The 22835-nt window shown below is 36.3% G+C and overlaps 1 pseudogene; it reads right to left on the bottom strand.

The window, feature by feature from the left end:
• Window positions 1-2406: 2406 nt before the first annotated feature.
• LOC141506341 (28S rRNA (cytosine-C(5))-methyltransferase pseudogene) lies at window positions 2407-3803 on the bottom strand (annotated as a pseudogene).
• Window positions 3804-22835: the final 19032 nt, after the last annotated feature.

The raw sequence follows: 22835 nt of genomic DNA, 5'->3' as shown, positions 1-22835 counted from the left end.
TTTTAATAATTAAGGAGTTTTTGTACCTCTTTTTTTCCATTTTGTCAATTCTGCTTTTTCATGTTATTTTATTCAGTATTTTTGTTCCTCCCTTACTAAGTTGTTGTCTTTTCATATTTTTTGACATTCCATTCATTTCTTTTCCCCTTTTTACTTTGCTTTTCTGATTTTTAAAATCATTTTTAGTTCTTTCTAGAAATTCTTCTTGAGCTTACATTCAATTTATATTTTTGAGGCTTTGCCTTTAGCTATTTTTGAAATCATTGTGTTCTGATTTTATGTCTTAATCTTATCTGTCACCACCACTAGAAGCTTCTTAGAGTCAGGTTGATTTTTTGTTGTTTCCTCATATTTCAAGCCTTCTTCTTGAAATTGAATTTTATCCTATGTTTTGTCTCTCAAGATTGAAGATAGGAATAGGGCATTGTCCTAAAATTCAGTTTTTTTTATGTTGCTGTTTTCAGTTAGTTTTTTTTATTGCTTCCTAGCTGGGGTTATAGAGGTTGGGAAATTATGGTTAGTGCCTTTTTAGTCTGCACTCTGATTCTTCCTAAAAAGAACGCTTGATCCCTTATAACCACAAATCATACTGTTTCTCAGAGTCTCCGCTCCCTTGGGAAACTACTCCTCACAACACTGATTCTTTGTGATTGGAAAAACTCTTCCCCACCTTGGAACAATGTCCCAGAAATTGCTATGGCCAATGGAGTAATCAAATATTATCCACTTCTGTGTGCAATGCTATCGCAGGTGTCCTCTGTAATCTCTTTGTTCAGTTGCCCATTCCTTTTTTTTAACCTCAACTTTAGTAGTTCCAGAAACTGCTGCATTACTATCATTGTTTCCAAGGCTCACAGCAGGTTACCCAGCCCATACCCCAATGTCACAAACCTCTGCTTCTTATGTTGTAAGCTGTCTTAAATTCGGAAAAAATCTTTCACCCTGACTTTTGACTTTGCTGCTCCAGAATCAAATTTGATGTGTCATTTGAAAGTTGTTCAGAGTGTTGCTGCTGGAATATTTTGGGTCACCAATTAAAGATAGAATTTGGGGTAACCAAGAAATAAGGGTCACTGAAAGTTGAAGGAATCTCCTGACTCTCTGAGATTTTATATCTGCTCAGGATTTTATTACAAATATAGCAAATAGGTTAAAAAATCCTAGAAAAGCAGTAAGCAGCCTTGAGGCTTGGCTTAGTCTGGCCACATGGCCAGGGGGAGACCCATGGTGCACCACATGGCCTAAGAAAGAGCCTAAGAAAAACCCATCCTAATGACTGGAAGTCAAAGAAGAAGAAAACCAGAAGTGGTAGCACTTCCTGTTAAATACCCTTCTGTAGTAGGTTGGACAAAGGGTGGTGCTTGGGGAGCGGTCTTGCACCTTGGGCCAGGTATCTTCCAATGACAATCTATGTACTGGTTCTTTCAGTCCCAAGTTGTACACCCCCCCCCCAGTACAACATGTCATTTTCTGTCATGCCAGAGTCTATGGTCAAGGTTAGGTGAAGAAGAAAATGAGAGATAGGATACTTATTGTTTAATAAGGGTCAAGGGGAGACAGGATGCCAGGAGCAAACAGCCTTCCACAGTTAATAAGGTTTTTATTTTTTTTAACAAAATAATTTTATTTTTATATTTAAGCTAAATTGCCTTCTGAATTCCTTCAAGCTTGGTTCATTGAGGCTGTGAGAAAGTACAAACTGTTGTCCAGAAATTAGCTGAGCAGTTAGATCTGGGTGAGGAGGAAGCCTGGGAGAGGAAAGGCTCACTCTGTCTCCCTCTTCACCCAGGGAATTGTTTTGTCAAATGTACTTAATTCTTTGATAATAATGTGATGTATGTTAATATGGCTAGGGCTAGGTTCCCCCCTTGTGATAGCGGCTCCAGGGGGCTGCTGTTTTGGAGGTGGCAGAAGAGGGGCCGTTGGAGGGTCTCTGGCTCCATCTTAAAGCTGTCTCAACTGCTGTTCTGTCCTGGGAGGACCCGGCATGAAAGGCTGGCAGGGGCTTTGGGGGGAAGCCAAAATCAGATCAAAGCAGTCTTTCCATGGTGCTGGTGGAGCCAGAAGCCTGATAGTTACCAAAATGGCCCGGAGATCTGCCCGTGCCCACCCAGCTCCGGGCCTCAGCCCTATGAGACCAGACAGGAACAGGGGACAAAACCTCCCATGAGACACTGTTCCTGTGGAGTCTGGTGGGAATTTAGTGTGAAGGTGCATTTTTTTTTCCTTGCTTCTTATAATGTCATTGATTTTAAAAATAAACAAAACTGCCGTCTCCAGTGGACCCAACCTGTCTTTTTGTGCCATGAGGGTAGGGGCAGATTTGAATTATTTACACAGGAGTAAGTATTGCTCCATCTCCTTGCCTTAGGATGAGGAGCAATGAGAAGTGCCCTTTGGGCTGGCTCAGAAGGGAAGAGGGGGAGCACAGGCCCCATTCGCGGAGATGATGGTTTCTGCCGTCATGGTTTCTTCTTGGGAGCCACATTGGGCAGGGGTTCTCCAGCCTGCGCCTGTGGTTCTGGGTCTGAGCTTGTCCCATCTCCTCATTCCAGTACAGCAACAAAGAAGCCCCCCCCCCCCCCCCCCCCCCCCGTGAGAGTGGCTTCCGGAGATGCCCGGATACAGCCTCCATCCCCGGGAAGGTGCCAAGACCTCTCTCTGGCCACAGAGGTAACCCATGGGTGAACCTGAAGGCGCCCCGCTCCTGCTGCCGCAGGATGTCACGGACCACATCCTCTTTCTCCTCCTGGCAGACAGAACAGGTGAGTAGACTAAGCGACGCAGTGCCGGGAAGGAGAGCGCGTGGGCCAGGGCGCGGCGCTGGAAGTTGGCCAGGGCCTGCAAACGCTCCGGGTCAGGGCCACTCGCACCAGGTTCCTTCTAGGGACCTCGACACCACGCCAGAGCCACTGAAGGAAGGGTCCAGCAAGATGTACTGGACCTGGCAGTAACGGGGGTCAGAGGGAGAGATGGACAGAAAGGACTCGTTGGCAATCTCGCAGCAGGAGACTCCAGCCCTGGTCAGCAGCGTGGCCATGGTGGTTAGCCTTGCAGCATCCAAGTCAAAAGCAAAGATTTTCCCGCGGTTCCCCATCAGAGCCGCCAGCTGGCTGGTCTAACTCCCGAAGCGGCGCAGGCGTCGATGACGTGGGCGCCGGGCGGCGGGGCTAGCACCGTGGCCAGGAGGCAGCTCACCTTGTCCTGCAGGATGAGGTGCAGAGGGTGCTGGTGCAGGTCGGTGGCCGCCAGGAACACCAGCAGCTCCGGGCGCAGCGGGTCCAGGCAGAAGCGCTTCCCCTGCAGGGCGCGGAGCTCCTCCAGCCCGAGGCGCGGCCCTGGTAGCCCTAGCCCTCCCGCTTCAGGTAGTCCACGGCGCCCTCCAGGCTGCTCTTGAGCGTGTTCGCACGCACGAAGCGCGGGAGCGGGGCCTCCCCGGGGCCCGGCCCCAGCAGGTCCTCGTTTCTGCTGACACGACGCCTCGCCTTGAGCCGCGCGAACTCGGCCCGCAGCCTGGCCTGGTGCCGCGCCAGCACGGGCTTCCAAAGGCCTCCGCCGCGCAGCAGCAGCTGGGAGAGCAGGACCTTGGCCAGGGGCGGCTGCAGCTTCCTCTCGGCCTCCAGGAGCCCCGCGCTGCGGATCACCGCCTCCAGCACCTCCGAGTAGCGCTGCGTCTGGCACACCGGCGCGTGAGGCTGCAGCACGTTCTGGAAGCGGCAGCTGTACACCAGGGTCTTGAGGGAGCCCTGGCAGGCCTCCAGCCCCGAGAGCACGGCGGGCGGCCGCGGTCCGTACAGCACCATGGGCCGGTTCCGGGCTGCGGCCTGGCCAGTGCCCCGCGTGGCTGCCTCCACCACGGCGCAGGTGCACCAGTTAATAAGATTTTAACAGCAGTAAAGTTGCATTCATAATTCTCTACATCTAGAGGAGAATGCCAGTAAAATTCAGTCAGAGAGCTTTCTGTACCATCTTGTCTCCCACGAAACATTTTTAAAAAAATCTCATTTCTCAGAATAACTTTGAGTAGCAAATACATTTTCCTTATTTTACAAATAGAGAAATTGAGACATTGACTTGTCCATTATCATATTACAACGTGTATGATGGGATTTCAGCATAGGTCTTCCTAATCCTGCTTTGTTCATTCTGTTACAGTCATTGATTCAACAGTTAGTGTTCCCATTATTTTCTGTTAAGTATTTTTTTTGTAAATTTTTAAGGGAAAACAGGTCTTCATGTACTCTAGCTTTTCATATTAGAGATAGACTTGAAATTTTTCACTTCACATTGATATCAAAGTTCAGGAGGCTCTATCTACTTTCTTTCCCAGCTTTCTGCTAGGATTATTCTAATCCTGGGTTTACAAACCTCCTGTTTTATGTAAAATGACTTAGAATGTCATTCACACTACTTACTAATTCAGTTAAAGCCAAGAAATTTTAAAAGTTCACTTGGAACTTGCAATCTCATTCTCTGTGGTAACCTGGAAGTGAAAGAGCAAATAGCTAGGAAAAAAATTCAGATATTAGAGCAACAGGAAATAATTCTATAGGAGGAAGTAAAGGATTAAGATGCAAAGCCTTGCTTTTTTTTCCTGTAAATTCAGAAGACAGCTCCTGTAATTTTTATAGTCCATTTATGAGGCTTTATTTGGTACATGACATTATGGTAGATAATGTTGGTCAAAGGCTCAAAATTCCTGCCTCTAATTCTGAAACCACAGTCTCTGCTTCTTTCTTCCCCAGAAATACTGATATAATCATACATATATATATATATATATATATATATATGTACTTATGTACATAATACATACACACATATACATACACATATGATAATATGATATGTATAATATATATGAATGTATATGCATCCTGCTACCCTCAATTTCTGCCTCAGTCTCAAAGCATTATTTTGAAATGTTTTATAAATGTTTATAAAAATATTTGTTTTCATTCCCTGGGCCCGAGAAAGCTCATGAGCCTCAGTACAATAGTGACTTGAGAGACAGGACTGCCTTTTGTTGTTATGACAATCTTGTTGCAGCTAACAAATGAAAATAGAAAGGAGGGACATTATTTCTGAAAATGTACTTATCTCTTTACTAGTCAAATCTTTTACCTGACTTCTTGGTCAAGTTATAGGCTTTCTAAATTTACATTGCATTAAAGTCTGTTTTAAATAAAGATTCTAACTCCAGTTAGAGAGATGGGTGGGGGAGGGGGAAACAGAAGGCAAAAACAAAGGAAGAGATTTTATTCTACCTTGATTTGGAGAAAAATTTTGTTTAACACAATAGGATCATGTTAGGATTGTTTATTTAGAGCTAGAAATAACTTTCAAGTTCTACACAGTAATTTTCAAAATTAATTTTTTTTCAGTCAAAGAAAAATCTGCCTTTTTCCCCCTCCCCAAGTGGTAAGGAAAGAAAAATGAATCTTCTGTTATAAATATATAATCAAAGGAAAGTTGTGGGGTCAGTGGAAGAGAGACAAAATGACAGAGAGAAGCAAGAAACTTTCCTAACCTCTCCTGGGATTCTCTTAGAAACAATGTGTAAGTACATTTTGTGACAGAACCCACATAAGAACAGAGTAGAACATTTTCCAGCAAGATTTGTCCCATTAGGGTGGAGTGGAACTGTGGCCAGGATCACAGAGTGGAGCCTAGGGGAGGGAGCTGAAACTAACATGGGCAGGTACAAAGGAAGCCAGTTGAGGCTCTCAGCCACAGCAGAGATTTGCCGCTGAGACCCCTAGGATCCATCGCTCAGCAGTCAAATGGCAAAGGTGCCAGCTGAGAGGGCTCCAAAACAAGCTACTCTAGATCCCATATTCTGCTAATGCAATTAGGCTGAATGGTCTAGCTCAGAGATCAAGGTCCTAGCATTCTGAATGTGGAAGGTATGTCACTGGATGTCCCCAGTCTAATGAATAGGCTGTTAGTATTCTCAATAGGAAAGATCTCTGAATTGTCCCAGGTAAACAAGCTATCAATGGTTTCTATGCAGCAAATCTGTAAATGGGTCCCTCCCCGAGTTTGGTATAGATCTGTGATCCAGGAACACAACTAAAAATGTGTTTGAAAAGTCAGAGAAAAGCTGGGACAAAAGAGAGATAAGGAAAAGTACAAGAGAAGGATAGCAGAAAAAAGAAGTACATGTGAAGACCCAGAGAGGAAAATGTATTGGCCACCTGCCCAGGAAGACTTCTTGGAAGAGCTTAAAAAGAATTTTAAAAATCAAGAAGAAAAATTGATAAAAGAAATGCAAGAACAAGTCAACATCAGGGCAGCTAGGTATTGCATGGATAGAGTACCTGTCCTGGAGCCAAGAGAACCTGAGTTCAAATCTAGCTCAGACACTTAATACTACTTAGTTTTGTGACCTTGGGCACATAGTCACTTAACCCCCATTACCTTTCTAAAAAACAAGAAAAAAAGAGAAATTCAGCATCTTGCAAAAGGAAGCACTAAAACTGACTGAAGAAAATAAATCCTTTAAAAATACACTTCAGCAAATGGAAAAAGAAAACAATTCTTTAAAAAATACAGTTGGCCAATAGAAAAAGACAATATCTCCTTTAACAATAGAATTGATCAAATGGAAAAGGAGATGCAAAAGTTAATTAAAGAAAATATTTTCTTGAAAAATAGACTTGGAAAAGTGGAAGCTAATGACTCTATGAGATATCAGAAATCAGTCAAGCAAAATAAAAAAAAAAATAAAAGAAAATATACCTCACTGGAAAAGCAACCCAGAGATTAGATACAGGAATAAAAATATAAGAATTTTTGCACTATCTGAAAGTAATGATAAAAAAAAGAGAGCCTGGACAACATCTTTCAAGAAATCATCAAGGAAAATGGTCCCAATATCCTAGAACCAGTGGGTAAAAGTTATTGAAAGAATTCACTAAACACCTCTTTGAAAGGTATCCCAATTAATAATTCCAAGGAAAATTGTAGCCAATGAGAAAATATTGCAGGCAGGCAGATGCAATTCAAATACCAAAGCCATAGTCAAGATTTCACAGAACTTGGAACCACCAACATTAAAGTACTGAAGGACCTGGAATATGATATCTTAGAGGACAATGAAAATTGGATTACAACCACGGATCAAATACCCAGAAAAACTGAATATTCTTTATCAGGGCGAAAAGAAGAACATTTAACAAAATATGTGATTTCCAAATTTTTCTGATGAGCAAAACTAGAGCTGAACAGAAAATGTGATCATCACAAACATCAGACTCAAGAGATACATAAAAAGATAGACTGGGGAAAAGGAAACAAAATAATGGTATTCAATAAGCTTAAATTGCTTACATACTTACATGGGAGGATGATACTCATAACTGCTGAGATCTTTATCTCATTAGAAGGAGTATATGTAATTAGACAGAATTTATGTGCATAACTTGATTTTGATATTATGATTTAAGAAATTATTAAAGCATTAAAAAGAAATTGTGCTAGAACAGGAGGAAGGAGAAGCAGAATAAGGTAAATTACATCTTATGAAAAGATACAAAGGACCTATTAAATTAAAGGGGGAAAAGGAAGGGATTGAGACTAGTTTATATCTTGCTTTCATCATATTTGGCTCAAAGAGAGAATAACACATAAACTCAGTTGAGTTTAGAAATGTATCTGACCTTTCTGATATTAGTAGGGGAAAGGGAGGTATGGGAGAAGAGAAGCAGCAACAGACAGATGGGAGGGAAAAAAAGGAGGGGGGGAAATTACAAGGGGAAAGGGGAAAGAAAAGCGTAGAAGGACGGAGAGAAGGGAGGGCAAATTGAGGGATAACTATGTCAAATGCATAGTTATGCAGGAAGGAAAAATATTAAATGCATTTTCTTTTTCAGATCAAGATACAGTAAAAATCACACCTAATAAAGGGCCATAGAAAGACTAAAATTTAATTGGAAACTAAAGAACCTAATTTTAAAGAGGGAATAAGTCAAACAAAAAATCATTGAAATAATCATTTTCTCTTAGACAATGACAATAATGAAACAGTTTTTATAGCCCAAACAGTTCAGTTATTAAGAAAAATTTTCTATTTCTCAATGATCACATGAATAAAATGAAAAGAGATCAATGAATTAGATATGCATCTAAAAAAGAAAAAGAACAAATTAAAAATCCATAATTGAATACCAAATCAGAAATTCTGAAAATAAGAAATCAATACAATCAAAACTAAGAAAAATTCCAAATAATAATAAACTAAGAATTATTATTATGAAAAAGCAATAAAATAGATAAACCTTTAAAAAAGGTGAAAGTCAAATTATTAGAATCCAAGATGAAAAGGGTGACTACCACCAATGAGGAGGAAACTAAAGTAATAACTTCAATCTATTTTGCCCAAATGAAATTCTATATGAAATTGTTGAATATTTATAAAATTTTAAATTGTCCAGGTTAACCAAAGAGGAAATTACATACTTAAATTGACTCATTTAAGAAACAGAAATTGAAGCTATATCTAAAAGAGTCAAAAGAGATAGAAAATTATAGACCAACTTCACTAATGAATATTGGTGCAAAATTTTGAAATGGATTATTAGAAAGAAATTCCAGAAATTTATCACCAGACAGTATGACCAGCTAGTAGGATTATTTCAATGTTAGGAAAATTATCAGCATAATTGACTACATTAATATCAACACTAACAAAAGTCATATGATTATCTCAGTAGTTGCTGAAAAAAGCTTTTTTTGCAAAATATAGCACACATTATTATTAAAAACATTATACAACATAAGAATAAATGCAATTTTCCTTAAAATGATCAATAGGTTCTATCAAAAACCTTCAGAAAGTGGAATATATAATGAAGATAAGCTGGAAGTATTCTCAATACAATTGTGAGGTGAAAAAATACACAAAATTATTCAATTTTGTATTAGAAATGTTAGCTTTAGCAATGAGAGTAAAAAAGAAATAGAAGGAATTAGGACAGGCAAAGAGGAGACTCTTATCTTGCTGATGGTATGATGGTATATTTAGAGAATCCTAGAAAATCAACTAAAACCTATTTGAAACACATCAACAAAGTTGCAATATATAGAATGAATCAATACAAATTATCAACATTTCTATATAATACCAACAAAGTCCAACAGTAAGATATTAAAAGAGAAATTCCATTGAAAGTAACTGCAGGCAACATAAAATACTTGGGAATCTACCTCTCAGAATAAACCCAGAACCATATTTCACAAAAATAATCAGATTTAATACTTGGAAAAATTTTGACTGCTCATGGGCTGGCCAAGCTAATATAATAAAAATTATAATTCAACCAAAATTAAATTATTTATTCAGTGTCATTTCAATCAGAGAACTAAAAAAATTTTTTTGTTAGTAAAAATAGTAACAAAATCATCTAGAGGAACAAAAGGTAAGAATATCAAAGGAATCAAGGGAGAAAAAAGTATCCTTGACATAGCAGATGAAAAATTGTATTGTAAAGCCGCAGTCATCAAAGTGACTTAAAAATTTAATGTTGGATCAGTGGAATAGATTGGGTACAAAAGAACTAGTAGTATGTGTTTATAGTAATTTTCTGTTCAATTAACCCAAAGACTCAAGATTCTGGGATAAGTGTTCACTATTTCACAAAAATTTCTGGGAAAACTGGAAAATAGTATGGCTAAAATTAGGCATTGCCCCTCTTCTCACACCCTAAACCAAGATAGGTTCAAAATGAGTACAGAATTTAGCCAGTTATAAGAAAAAGAAATAATTTATCTGTCAGATCTATGGAAAGGGAGGAATTTATGACCAAACAAGAGATATAGAACATTATAAATTTTAAAATGAATAATTTTGATTTCATTAAATTAAAATGATTTTGCACAAATTAAATCATTGCAGTCAAGTTTTATAAGAATAGAAATCATTCCCAATTGCTAAAAGGTCAAAGGATATGAATGGACAGCATTCAGAAGAAGAAATTAAATCTCTCTAAAGTCATAGGAAAAAATACTCTGTCATTATTGATTAGAACAATGCAAATTAAAACATCTTGAAGATATTAAATCATACCTATAAGATGGGTCAATATTTCAAAAAATAAAAACAATCATTGTTTGGATGTGAAAAAACTGAGACTAATGAATTATTGCTTGAGTTGTGAATTTTTCCAGCCTTTTTGGAGATCAATTTGGAATTATACCCTAAGGGAACTAAAATTGTGCCTATCCTTTGATCCAGCAATGCCACTGCAAGGTCTGTGTTCCAAAGAAATCAGAGGAAAGAGAGAAAAAGCCCATATGTACAAAAATATTTTTATCAGTTCTTTTTTATATTAGATTTTTGTTTTCCAATTATATACAGTAGTAATTTCTAATCTCATTTTTGTAATGGTTTGAATTTTATAATTTTTCTCCAATTTCCCTTCTCACCCCCACTTCATCCCATAGAAGGCAGTCTGATAATATTTACAATTTTTCTATGCTATACATTGATCAAAATTAAATGTGTTGAGAGAAAATCAATTCCTTGAGGAAAAAATAAAATAAAAAAGATAGCAAAATTACATAACTTATATGCAAATTTGTTTTTAAATTGAAGGTAATAGTCTCTTGACTTTGTTTAAACTCCACAGGTCTTTTTTTTAAAGGTTTTTTTGCAAGGTAATTGGGTTAAGTGACTTGCCCAAGGCTACATTATTTTTGCTATTATTAAGTGTCTGGGGCTGCATTTAAACTCAGGTACTCCTCACTGCAGGGCCAGTGCTCTATCCATTTCGCCACCTAGTCGCCCCTCCACAGGTCCTTAATTGGATACAGATGGTATTCTCCATTGCAGATACCTTAAAATTGTCCCTGATTATTGCACTGATGAGCAAGTCCATTAAGGTTGATCATCACCCCCATGTAACTGTTACAATGTGCAATGATTTTTTGCTTCTGCTCATCTTGCTCAGCATCCATTCATGCAAGTCTTTCCAGGCTTCTCTGAATTCCTATCCTTCCTGGTTTCTAATGGAACAAGAGTGTTCTATAACATGCATATTTGTTCATGCAGTTTGTTCAGCCATTTCCCAATTGATGGGCAATCGCTTGATTTCCAAATCTTTGCTACCACAAAAAGAGATGCTATGAATATTTTTGTACAAGTGATGTTTTTATGCTTTTCATGATCTCTTTGGGATACAGACCCAGTAGTGGACCTGCTGTATCAAATGGTATGCCCATTTTTATTGCCCTTTGGGGATAATTCCAAATTGCTCTCCAGAAACGGTGGATGAGTTCACAGCTCCATGAACAATGTATGAGTTTCCCAGATTTCCCATATCCCTTTCAATATTGATCATTGTCCTTTCTCATAACATTTGCCAACATGAGAAGTTTGAGGTAATACCTCAGAGATGCTTTAATTTGCATTTCTCTAATGAATAATGATTTAGAGCAAATTTTCATATGACTATGGATAGCTTTGATTTCCTCAGCTGTAAATTGCTTTTGCATATCCTTTGACCATTTGTCAATTGGGGAATGGCTTGATTTTTTTTATAAATTTGATTCATTTCTCTATATTTTAGAAATGAATCCTTTGTCATAAATACCAGTTGTAAAATTTGTTTCTGAATTTATTATATTTCTTTTGATTATGTTTACAGTGGTTTTTAATTGTTCAAAACCTTTTTAATTTAATGTAATCAAAATTATCTAGTTTGTTTTTAATGATCATCTCCTTCTCTTCCTTGTTCATAAAATGCTTCCCTTACAATAGATTTGACAGGTAAACCATTCCTACATATCTTAGTTTACTTATAATATTGTGTCTTATATCTAAATCCTGTACCCATTTTGATATTATCTTGGTAGAGGTTGTGAGATGTTGATATAATTCAAGTTTTTGCCATACTAACTTCCAGTTTTCCCAACAGTTTTTATCACAGAGATTTCTTATCCCAGAAGCTGGACTCTTTGGGTTCATCAAAGAGCTGTCAGTTTTGCACCTAGTCTGTTACATTTATCCACCACTCTCTTTCTAAGTCAGTACCAGATGGGTTTTTTTTAAAGAAAGATTTTATTTATTTTGAGTTCTACAATTTTTCCCACATTCTTACTTCCCTCCCCCCACCCCCCACAGAAGGCATTCTGTTAGTGTTTACACTGGTTCCATGTTATACATTGATCTCAGTTGAATGTGATGACGGAGAAATCATACCTTAAGGAAGAAAAATAAAGTATGAGATAGTAAAATTACATAATAATATAACACTTTTTTTTCTAATTTGATGATAATAATCTTTGGTCTTTCTTCAAAGTCCATGATTCTTTCTCTGGATACAGATGGTATTCTACATTGCAGATACCTCAAAATTGTCCCTGGTTGTTGCACTGAAGGGATGAGCAAGTCCATCAAGGTTGATCATTACCCCTGTGTTGCTGTTAGGGTGTACAATGTTATTCTGGTTCTGCTCATCTCACTCAGCATCAGTTCATGCAAATCTTTCCAAGGTTCCCTGAAATCCCATCCTTCCTGGTTTCCAATAGAACAATGGTGTTCCATGACATACATACACCACATTTTGTTAAGCCATTCTTCAATTGAAGGACATTCACTTAATTTCCAATTCTTTGCCACCACAAACAGGGCTGCTATGAATACTTTTGTGCAAATGATGTTTTTACCCTTTTTATCATCTCTTCAGGGTATAGACCTAAGATTGGTACTGCTGGGTCAAAGGATATGCACATTTTTGTTGCCCTTTGAGTATAATCCCAAATTGCTCTCCAGAAAGGTTAGATGGAATTCCAGCTCCACCAACAATGAATTAATGTCCCAGATTTCCCACATCCATTCCAACATTGATCATTATCCTTTCTGGTCATATTGGCCAATCTGAGAGGTATGAGGTGGTATCTCAGAGATGCTTTAATTTGTTTTTCATATGACTATGGATTGCTTTGATTTCCTCAGCTGAAAATTGGATTTCCATATTCATTGACCATTTGTCATTTGGAGATTGGCTTGTTTTTTTGAAAATTTGACTCAATTCTCTGTATATTTTATAAATGAGTTCTTTGTCAGAAATACTAGCTGCAAAAATTGTTTCCCAAGTTACTACATTTCTTTTGATCTTGGTTACAGTGGTTTTGCCTGTGCAAACCCTTTTTAATTTAATGTAGCCAAAATTATCTACTTTGTTTTGAATGATGTTCTCTATCTCTTCCTTAGTCATAAACTGTTTTACTTTCCATAGATCTGACAGGTAAACTACTCCTTGATCTTCTAGTTTGCTTATAATATTGTTTTTTTATGTCTAAATCCTGTATCCATTTGGATCTTATTTTCATATAGGGTGTGAGGTGTTGGTCTAATCTAAGTTTCTTCTATACTAGCTTCCAATTTTCTAAGCAGTTTTTTATCAGAGAGTTTTTATCCCAATAGCTGGACTTTGGGTTTAACAATCAGCAGATTAGTATAATCATTTCCAGCTGTTGCACCTAGTCTATTCTACTGAACCATGGCTCTATTTCTTAGCCAATATCAGACAGTTTGGAGAACTGATGCTTTATAATACAATTTTAGATCAGGTAAGGCTAAGCCACCCCCCTTTTGCACTTTTCCCCATTGAATGCCTGGAAATTCTTGACTTTTTATTTCTCCATATAAATTTACTTACAACTATTTCTAACCTATTAAAGTAATTTTCTGGAATTTTGATTGGTAGGGTGCTAAACAAGTAGTTTAGTTTTTTAAGAATTGTCATTTTCATTATATTAGTTCAACCTAACCATGAACAGTTGATGTTTGACCAGGTATTTAAATCTGATTTTACTTTCGTGAGAAAAGTTTTATAATTGTTTTCAAAAAGTTTTGATTATGCCTTGGCAGGTATTTTATTTTGTCTGAGGTTACTTTGAATGGGATTTCTCTTTGTAGCTTTTTCTCCTGTATCTTGCTAATTCTATGTGTCTATGTATCTATGTGTCTATGTATCTATGTATCTATGTATCTATCTGTCTATCTATCTATCTATCTATCTATCTATCTATCTATCTATCTATCTATCTATCTATGTTGAGGATTTATGAGGGTATATTTTATACCCTGCTACGTTGCTAAAGTTGCTAATTATTTCTAGTAGTTTTTAGATGAGTTTTTGGGATTTTATAGGTATACCATCATGCCATCTGCAAAGAGTGAGAGTTTTGTCTTCTCCTTCCCCATTCTAATTGCTTCAATTTCTTTTTCTTCTCTTATTGCTGAGGCTAACATTTCTAATGATATTGAATAGTAGTGGTGATAATGGGCATCCTTGTTTCACCCCTGATTTTACTGGGATTGCCTCAAGTCTATCCCTGTTGCATATAATGCTTGTTGATGGTTTCAGATAGATACCACTCATTATTCTAAAGAACAAATGGTTTATTTCTACACTCTCTAGTATTTTTAGTAGGAATGGGTTCTGTATTTTATCAAAAGCTTTTTCAGCACCTATTGATATGATCATATGATTTTTGATAGGTATGTTTTTGATGTAATTAATTATACCAATTGTTTTCCCAATATTGAACCAGCCCTGCAATCCTGGATTAAATCCCATTTGATCAAAATGTATTATCCTAGTGATAACTTGTAATCATTTTGCTAAGAATTTATTTAAGATTTTTGTATCTACATTCATCAGGGAGATAGGTCTATAATTTTCTTTCTCTGTTTTAACTCTTCCTGGTTTAGGTATCAGCAACATATTGGTGTCATAGAAAGAGTTAGGCAGAGTTCAGTCTTCACCTATTTTTCCAGAGAGTTTATATAGAATTAGAACCAATTGTTCCTTAAATGTTTGATAGAATTCACTTGTGAATTCATCTGGCCCTGTTGATTTTTTCTTTAGGGAATTCAATAATGGATTGTTGAATTTTTTTTTCTGAGATAGAGTTATTTAGGTTTTTTATCTCCTCTTCATTTAATCAGGACAACTTATATTTTTGTAAATATTCATCCATTTCAGTTGGATTGTCAAATTTATTGGCATAGAGTTGGGCAAAACAATTACAAATTATTACTTTAATTTCATTCTCATTGGTGGTAGATACTAGCAATTTGTTTTTCTTCTTTCTTTTTTTTAATCAAATTGACCAGAGGTCTATCAATTCTATTGGTTTTATTCATAAAACAAACTCTTGGTTTTATTTATTATTTCAGTAGTCCTCTTGCTTTCAATTTTATTAATTTCTCCTTTCTAATTTGGTATTAAATTGGGGTTCTAATTTGTTCTTTCTCTAATTATTTTAGTTACATATTTAGTTCATTGATTTCTTCCTTATCCAATTTATTCATGTAAGCATTTAAATGTATTATATATCCCTTGACATCCACATTGAGTGTATCTCAAAGGTTTTGCTATGTTGTATCATTATTGTCATTATCTAGGATGTAATAATTAATTCTTTCTATAATTTGTTGCTTGATCCAATCATTCTTCTTTCTTTCTTCCTTTCTTTCTTTCTTTCTTTCTTTCTTTCTTTCTTTCTTTCTTTCTTTCTTTCTTTCTTTGGTTTTTGCAAGGCAAATGGGGTTAAGTGGCTTGCCCAAGGCCACACAGCTAGGAAATTATTAAGTGTCTGAGACCGGATTTGAACCCAGGTACTCCTGATATCCAAGGCCAGTGCTTTATCCACTTCGCCACTTCGCCACCCCCCAATCATTCTTTAAAAATGATGTTTTTTAGTTTCCAATTAGTTCTGGGTCTATATCTCCCTGGCCCAGTATTGCATATGATTTTTATTATATTATGATCTGAGAAAGATATATTCACTATTTCTTCCTTTCTGAAACTGATCATTAGGTTTTTGTGTCCTAGTACATGCTCAATTTTTGTGTAAGTTCCATGTACTGCAGAGAAAAGGGGTATATTCCTTTCAATCCCCATTCAATTTCCTCCATAAGTCTATCATATCTAGGTTTTCTAACAATCTATTTACCTCCTTAATTTCCTTTTTGTTTATTTTATGATTCAATTTATCTAAATCTGAGAGCGAGAGGTTGTGATCTACCACGAGAAGAGTTTTACTATCTATGTCTTTCAACTTCTCCTCTAAAGATTTGTATGCTGTCCCATTGGGTGAATACATATTTCGTATTGAAATTATTTTCTATGGTACCTTTTAGGAGGATATATTTTCCTTCCTTATCTCTTTTAATGTTATCTATTTTTGCAGCTGCTTTGTCTGAGTTAAGCATTGCTACCCTTGCTTTTTTCACTTCAGCTGAAGCAAAATATATTTTGCTCCAACCTTTTACCTTTACTATATATGTATCTTTCTGCTTCAAATGAGTTGCTTATAAGCAGCATATTGTAGGATTCTAGTTTTTAATCTACTCTGCTATCCCCTTACATTTTAAGGTAGGGTTCATCCCATTCAAATTCAAATTCAAAGTTACAATTACTAACTCTTTATTGCCCTCCATGCTATCTTCCTTCTGTTTGTAATCTTCTCCTTTTTTCCCCTTTTTCCTTATTCCCCATTGTTTTGCTTCTGAATATCACCACCTTCAGTGTTTGCCCTCTTAAATCAATACCCTCCCCTTTTCCCCCTTTCTCTTTTTCCCTTCTTCCATTCCTTCTGTTAGTTCCCCCTTTTCTCCCCCTCCCTGTGCCTCCCTTTACCCTTTTAATGCTTGAAAGGTAAGATAAGTTTCTTAACTTGATTATGTGTGTTTAAGTTAACTTTAAGCCAAGTCTAAAGAGATGAAGATTCAGGTGGTTCTCACCTCCTCCCTTCCTCCCCTCAATTACTATAGGGCTTCTGTACCACTTGATATAATGAGATTTACCCAATTCTGTCTCCTTACAACCTCCCTTCTCCTTACTCTCCTCTTTTAAAGGAGGTATTGTTTTTAAATCATTCTATCTGAGTCATAGAAAAGTTATGAGTGTCTATCACTTCTGGCTATATATATTATTTCTAATAGTTACAATTCTCAAGAGTTATGAGACTCTTTCTCCCAAGTGGGTATATAAGTTTCATCTTATTGTATAGCAGATATTTTTTTTTTACCTTTTCATGTGTCTCTTGAGTCTCCTGTTTGATGTCCACTTTTTGTATTTAGCTCTGGACTTTTCATCATAAAATCTTGGAATTCTCCCATTTCATTAAATGTCCATCTTTTTTCCTGGAAGAGAAAGCTGAGCTTTGTCAGATAGTAGACTCTTGGCTGCATTCCAGGCTCCCTTGCTCTTTGGAATATCTCATTCCAGGCCCTTTGATCTCTTAATGTTGATGCTGCCAGGTCCTGTGTAATCCTTACTGTGGTTTCTTGGTTTTTATTATTTTTTTTTCTTTCTGGCTGCTTGCAGTATTATTTCTTTTTTCTGATACTCCTGGAATTTGGCCACAACATTCCTTAGTTTCCCTTTTAGGATCTCTTTCAGGAGGGGATCGATGTATTCTTTCAATAACAATTTTGCTCTCTGGTTCCATGATATCAGGGCAATTTTCTGTCACTAATTCCTGTAATATTAAGTCCAGGTTTTTTTTTTTCTCTTCAGTGTTCTCAGGAAGGCCAATAATTCTCTGATTCTCCCTTCTCCATTGATTCTCTAGGTCAGTGGTTTTGCTGATGATGTATTTTACATTTTGTTATATTTTTTTCAATCTTCTGGTTTCTGCCAATTCCATTCTTTTTTTTAAGAAGATTTTTCTTCCTTTATCTTTTGCAATTGTTTTTTTTTTTCCAAGGATTTATTTTCTTGTTGCAAGATGTTAATTTTCTCTTGAGTTTCTTTTCCCAATTTTTCCAGTTGATTTTTAGACTCCTTCCTGATTTCTTCAAGGGAGTCTTTCTAGGTTGGAGACCAATTCATATTCTCCTCAGCAATGCTTGATCTTTCTGGGTTGGGATCTTTCTCTTCTAAGTATTTCTCCATGGGACCCCCCTTTTCTTTGGCCTTTTTTTCATCTTGTGTTGGGGGTGAGGAGCTGGCTCTCAGAGGAGAGCCTGGCTTTTGAGGATCCTAAAGACTTTGTTCACTTGGCTTAGTAATTCCAAGGCCCAGCCAGTGGAAGGTGCTGGTTGCTTGCTCTGGAGTGAGTTCCTTAGCAGAAGGGTCTGAATTGACCTTGAATGCTGGGTTGGGCCTTGGAGGAGGGAGTGAATTTCTGTTGAGTGAGCTCTTCTGCCCTGAGGGGGAGGGGTGGAGTTGTTTATTGTTTGTTCTGGGCAAAGGCCTCAGAGGAAAATATGGATCTCAGGTCCCTGACCCAGCTGGTTGTTCTCCAGGCAATCTCTGAGACTCTGTTGGAACTCACCCTTCCATAAATCTTCTCCCCCTGGCCAAAGACTCTGTATCTAAAGCTGGATCTTTCACCAAAGTCTCTATGACAGAGGCTCATCCTCTGGCTTCCCCCCAGCTGTCATCCCCAGTGCTAATCCTCTACTCTCATCTCCTGGTTCACCCACAGTCCCCTGAGACTACTTCTTGGTAGGTGTTCTTCTCCTAGCTTCTCTCAAGTTATTTCTGAGGGGAAAGAGAGAGCACCATCACAGTGGCTTTCTCTCAGCCATCTTGGCAGGAAGTCTGTCAACTAGATGGTTTAAGATATGGTAAGCCTAAACCACTTTCTTTTGCCCTTTTTTCATTAAATCCCTGGACATTCTTGACTTTTTATTATCCCATATGAATTTACTTACAATTTTCCTAAGTAATTAAAGAATTTTTTTTTTTGAAATTTGAGTGCTGGGCACTAAATAAGTAGTTTAATTTAGGCAGAATTGTAATTTTTATTATAGTAGCTTGGTTTATCCATGAGCCGTTGATATTTGCCCAGTTATTTAAATTTGATTTTATTTGTGTTAGAAGTGTTTTACAATTGTTTTCATAAAGTTTCTGAGTCTGTCTTGGCAGGTAGACTCCGAAGTATCTTATATTGCCTGAATTTAGTTTAAATGGTATTTCTCTTTCTAGCTCTTGCTGTTTTATCTTGCTATTCATATATAAAAACACTGAGGCTTTATGAGGTTTTGTTTTATATCCTGCAAGTTTTCTAAAGTTGCAAATTGTTTCTAGTACTGTTTTATATGAAATTTTAGGATTCTCTAGATATACCATCATGACTGCTGAAAAGAGAGAGTTTTGTTTCTTCTTTCCCAAATCTAATTCCTTCAATTTCTTTTTTTTAGTCTCTTATCGCTGAAGCTAAAATTTCTAATGTGATATTGAATAGCAGTGGTGACAAGAGGCATCCTTGTTTCACCCCTAATCTTATTGGGAATGCTTTTAGTTTATACCGATTTATAAAATGATTATTGATAGTTTCAAATAGATCCTGTTTATCATTCTAAGGAACAATACACTTATTCCTAGGCTTCCTAGTGTTTTCAGTAGGCAACATCTATTGAGATAATCAGATGATTTCTCTTAGGTTTGTAATTGATATAGTGAACTTTAGTAAATTTTCCTATAAACCCATATTATTTGTTCATAGTGTATTATTCTAGTGATAATTTTTTATAATTGCTTTGTTAAGATTTTATTTTAGATTTTTGAAACTAAATTCATTAGGAAAATTGGTCTATAATTTTCTTTTTCTTTTTTAAATCTTCCTGGTTTAGGTATCAGCACCATATTAGTGTCATAGAAGGAGTTAGACAGCGTTGTGCCTTCACATATTTTTCCAAAGAGATTATATGGAATTGTAACCAATTATTTCTTAAATGTTTGATGGAATTCACTAGTGAATCCATCTGCTCATGGAGTTTGTTTTTCCCCCACTTAGGGAGTTCAGTAATGGTTTGTTGATTTTTTTTTCTGAGATAGGGTTATTTAGGTACTTAATTTCCTCTTCATTTAACCTGGGAAATGTATATTTTTGTGAATATTCATCCATTTCACTTACATTATAAAATTTATTGGCATACAATTAGGCAAAATAATTCTGAATTATTACTTTAATTTCTTCTTCATTGGTGGGGAGTTCACCTTTTTTACTTATGATACTAGCAATTTGGTTTTCTTCTGTCTTTTTTAATCAAATTAACAAGAAGTTTATCAATTTTATTATTTTTTCATATAACCAACTCTTGTTTTTTATTAATTCAATACTTTTCTTGCTTTCAGTTTTATTAATTTTTCCTTTAATTTATAGAATTTCTAATTTGATATTTCATTGGTGGTTTTTATTTTGTTCTTTCTCTAATTTTTTTAATTACATGGTTGCTCATTTCATCGATTTTTTTCTTTCTCTATTTTATTCATGTAAGCATTTAAAGTTATAATATATCCCCTAATAACTGCCTTGACTGTATCAAATAAGTTTTGGTATATTACCTTATTATTGTCATTGTCTTGGATGAGATCATTAATTCTATCATGATTTGTTGTTTGAACCAGTCATTCTTTAAAATGAGGTGATTTTGTTTCCAAATAATTTTAGGTCTATTTCTCCAGGGCACATTATTGCATATGGTTTTTATTGCATTATGTTATGAGAAGGAAGTATTCACTATTTCTGCATTTTTGTATTTGATTATGTTTTTATGGTCAATTTTTGCATAAGTACCATGTACTGCAGAAAAAAATGTACAGTCCTTTCCATCCCCTTTCAATTTTCTCTAAACATCTATCACATTTAGGTTTTCTAACATTCTATTTGCCTCCTTTACTTCCTTCTTGTTTATTTTAATGGTTAGATTTATCTAAATTTGAGAGAGGGATGTTGAGGTCTCCCACAGTAGAATTTTTCTGTCTTTGTCTCTCTGTGACTCATTATACATCTCCTCAAAGAATTTGGTTACTATACCACTTGGTGCAAACATATTTAGTATTGAAATTGCTTCATTATCTATGGTACCTTTTAGGATGATAAAGTTTCCTTCCTTATCTCTTTGAATGAGATCTAATTTTTCAACTGCTTTGTCTGAGATAAGGATAAAGACCCCTGCCTTTTTCACTTCAGCTGAAGCAAAATATATTTTGCTCCAACCTTTATTCTACATGTATCTCTCTGCTTCAAATGAGTTTCTTTTAGGTAGCATTTTGTAGGATTCTGTCTTTTATACACTCAGCTATCCACTTATGTTTTATGGGAGAGTTCATCCTATTCACATTCAAAATTAAAATTACTTTTTATTGCCCTCCATGCAATTTTCTCTCTTTTTTATATATTTCCCCCCTTTTTACTTTATTTATATTCCCCAATATTTTACTTCTTAATAAAATCTCCTTCAGTTTGTTTACCCCCTTACATCCAATCTGCCTCCCCTTGCTTTCCCTTTTTCCCTTTGCCCCTTCTTCTTTCCCTGTCTTGTGTATTTTTCCTCCTTTCCTTTCCCCTCCCCCATCCCCTTTTAATTCTTAGATAAGTCTCTTAACTTATGTGTATATGTTAATCCTTCTTTGAGCCAAGTCTTAAGAGAATAAGATTCAGGTGATTCTCATCTCCTCCTTTTTTCCCTTCTATTTTAACAGGGCCTTTGTACCTCTTCATGTAATGTTATTTACACCATTCAATCTCCTCCATTTTCCTGTCTCTTTAATGTTCCCCTTTTTTAAGAAGAAATTGTTTTTAAATCATTCTGAATGACAGACAAATCATGAGTGTCCAGTACTTTTGGCTAAGCATATTCTCTTTTAGAGGTAAAATTTTAAGGACTTATGAGAATCTTTCTCCCATAGTCACTTCCATCTTATTGGATAGAAGTTTTTTTCTTTACCCATTTTTCCCTTTTCATGTGTCTCTTGAGTCTCCTATTTTAAGTGCAAATTTTCTATTTAACTCTGGTCTTTACATCAGGAAAATATTGCAGTCTCCTATTTCATTAAATGCCTATCTTTTTCCCTAGAAGAAAAGACTTAGTTTTGCTGGATAGTGAGTTCTTGGCTGCATTACAGTCTCCTGCTACATTACAGTCTCCTTTGCTCTTTGGAACATCACATTCCAGGCCCTTTGATTCCTTAATGTTGATTCAGTCAGGTCCTGTGTAATCTTTACTGTGGCTCCTTGGTATCTAAATTGTTTCTTTCTAATTGCTTACAGAATTTTTGTTTTTTATCTGATAATTCTGAAATTTGAGTACAATATTGCTTGGTGTTTCCACCTTGGAATCCCTTTCAAGGAGGTTATTGATTTAGTCTTTTAATAACTATTTTGCCTTCTGATATCAGGCTATTTCCATCACTAAATCCTGAAATATGGAGTCCAGGATTTTTTTTATCCTCAGTGTTTTCAAGAAGTCCATGAATTCTTAAGTTGTCTCTCCTGGATCTATTCTCTAAGTCATTGGTTTTGCTGATGTGGTATTTTACATTTTCTTCAATTTTTTTCAGTTTTTTGGTTTTATTTAAGAAATTCTTCTTGTCTCCTGAAATCATTCATTTCCACAGATTCCATTTCTTTTTAGAGAACAATTTTCTTCATTTATCTTTTGGAACTCCTTTTCCAATTTGTCGATTCCATTTTTGAAGGAATTTTCCATTTGTCCAATTGTGGTTTTGAGAGAATTATTTTCTTTTTGCACTTGTCCAATTGTATTTTTAAAAGGATTTGTTGCAAGATGATAATTTTCTCTTGCAAAGTGTTAATTTTGTCTTGAGTTTCTTTACCCAAATTTAAAACTTCTTCCTGCTCACTTCCAAGAATTCTTTCTAGTCAAGAGACCAATTCATATTCTCCTCAGAAGTTCTAGATCTCTCTGAGTTAGAATCTTTTCTTAAAGACAGCTTTCAGTAAAGCCCCCTTTTTGCTGGCTTTTCTTCACTTTCCTAGGATCTTGTATTTGGGGAGGGTCTACTTCACAGATCATTGGTATTGAAATCCCTAGATACTCTGCTCATTGGACTTATTAACTTCCA

The sequence above is a fragment of the Macrotis lagotis genome, chromosome 1 (genome assembly GCF_037893015.1).
Source record: "Macrotis lagotis isolate mMagLag1 chromosome 1, bilby.v1.9.chrom.fasta, whole genome shotgun sequence".
Classification (NCBI taxonomy): domain Eukaryota; kingdom Metazoa; phylum Chordata; class Mammalia; order Peramelemorphia; family Peramelidae; genus Macrotis; species Macrotis lagotis.
This window is presented reverse-complemented; position numbering and strand designations above follow the sequence as displayed.